This window comes from Panthera pardus, unplaced genomic scaffold, assembly GCF_024362965.1.
Source record: "Panthera pardus isolate Hobbes unplaced genomic scaffold, ASM2436296v1 HiC_scaffold_17, whole genome shotgun sequence".
NCBI lineage: Eukaryota > Metazoa > Chordata > Mammalia > Carnivora > Felidae > Panthera > Panthera pardus.
The window spans coordinates 46364609-46367063 of NW_026526732.1; positions in this window are offsets into that span (position 1 = coordinate 46364609).

Genomic DNA, 2455 nt, shown 5'->3' on the forward strand with positions numbered 1-2455 from the left:
CAAAGAAACATTTGTTGATAATTTTACCAAATCTTAACTGTGCCTTAGTTTTCTTATGTGAAAAACTGATAAAATGCTTGTCTTATCTACCATATAAGGTTATTATAAAGATCAAAAGAGATAACGTGCGCCAAAGTGCTTTGAAAGCTATAAATCACTATTCAAAATATTATTACTATCCTCATCACTGTTATTATTTGTTTTCACAACAACCTGTGAGGTCGGTGACTATAACCAAGGAGGAAATTAAGGAACAGTACGAGTAAGTGTCTTGCCTAAAGTCCCACAGCTATTTGGGAAACGAATTCAAGATGATATGAATCCACACTCTGTAACTTGCTACTTGACCATACAAATTTGTGTGCACTAAACATCAAGAAGGGAAAAGATTTCCAGAGTTGTATAAGTATTTTCATGCTTTGACCTAAAATGCTTAAACTTTTGAAGAGATACATTAAATAATTTTACAGACATCTAAGTCAAAATACCAGGTTAAAATCATAAAAACCTGTTTCTCCAGTGAATCAATCAAAACCACATATGGAACAAGAGGAAAGGAGGTGTTCCACAGAATGTTTACCCAACAATAAAAAGACAGGTATTCTCAGACCTTCAAAATATGTTAAATTGACATGTTGAGTTTGGAAATAGGAAATATTAGATGTTGAAGATGGAAGGATAATTCAGAGCAACTTTTTATTTATTTTTTATTTTTTAAATGTTTATTTATTTTTGAAAGAGAGAGAGAGAGACAGTGTGAGTGGAGGAGGGGCAGATAGAGAGGGAGACACAGAATCCAAAGCAGGTTCCAGTCTCCAAGCTATTAGCACAGAGCTGGATGTAAGGCTCGAACTCATGAGCCTGGAGATCATGACCTGAGCAGAAGTCAGACGCTTAACTGACTGAGCCACTCAGGCGCCCCTCAGAGCAACTTTTTAGGGGCCAATTTCTGAATTATCTATCACAATTAAAGGAAGTCTCTGACTTAGCAATCCTTCTGCTACAATTTTAGACCTCAGGAATACATTCTCAACTACAGGGAGATGTATTTATTTAGAGGATGTTACTCGTAACAATCCTTGTAATAATAAAAAAAATTTTAGAAAGTTGAAAAATTAAAGGTCCATAAAGAATTTGCTAAATAAATTATAATATATTTGTTCAATAAAAGACTGTTCAGCCATTTTAAAAAGTGAGACAAGTTTATATGAACAGATATTAAAAGACTGCCATCCATTGTGAGTAATGAAAACCAGTTTCAGAATAGTGTAGTTTTTGCATAGATAATATATATAAAGATTGGAAAGACAGGTATCTAACTGATAATATGAGTTTTCCCTAAATAGTGTGTGATTGAGACTTTCACTTTCTATGTTTTACTATGGTCTGAATTTTCATTACAATGATCATGTTTTGTTTCAGAATAAAATTTAAATAAAAATAATTTCTTAACCAGTCCATTTGTTGATTTGGTGTTATCCCAGTGAAAATCATAAAAATATGTTTTATGTAATAAAAATAGAAAAATAAATGGTAAAGAATATTCTAGAGAAGAATAATGATAAAGGTGACAGAAGTGGCCAAGCATCATAAGCCCTTCCAGATAAAGTAACAATAATTAAATGATGCAATACTAAAACAAAAACAAACATAAATAAAAATTTTAAAACTCAAATAAACCAATTTACATATTGTGTTTAAATGTTCAGTGAAATAGGAATCACATAATTCCAGGAAGGTGAACATTACTTAATAAATAGAGAAAGATAATTGTAGTGAAATATCGAGAAAACTGATTTAGATCTCAACCTTACACCCAAGTGAACTTCATGGCAGTCATTTGGCTATAGAAATGCAGAAAGAAAAAAGAGAAAAGAAAAGCATTAGTTACAAAAAATAAAGTTATGCTAACATGCCTAGAATTTAAATAAAGTATGAAGAAACATCTTAACATTGTATTACTCAGACTTTCTAGTTTGTTTGAACTATTTCCTTAAGTCAGTTTCCCAGAATAAAACTCTTGGCAAGCACACACACACACACACACACACACACACACACACACACACACACATACACACACATGCACACACACACATTTACATGGTTTGTGACAGGTGTTGGGAATCAAATTCAGAACATGTTTTGACAAATATGAGAATGTTTACAGACAGAATTAAATATCTGAACTCAGGCCACCCAGAACATCACACATTCTATAAACTACAACATATAAAATTACATACAACCTGTATTCACCACAAAAATAAAATAAATTAGAACATTTCTTTGTAACTAAATATTAAGATGCCACATAAAAAGATAAATGTAAAGATGAAGTTAAAAGATAAAATATGGTTTATGAACTAAGTGAAAAAATTTAAATGTTATGAGTACTTTAATTAGTACTGTGTATAAATGTAGATAAAGATTCTAAAGAAGCATGGAGAGATAG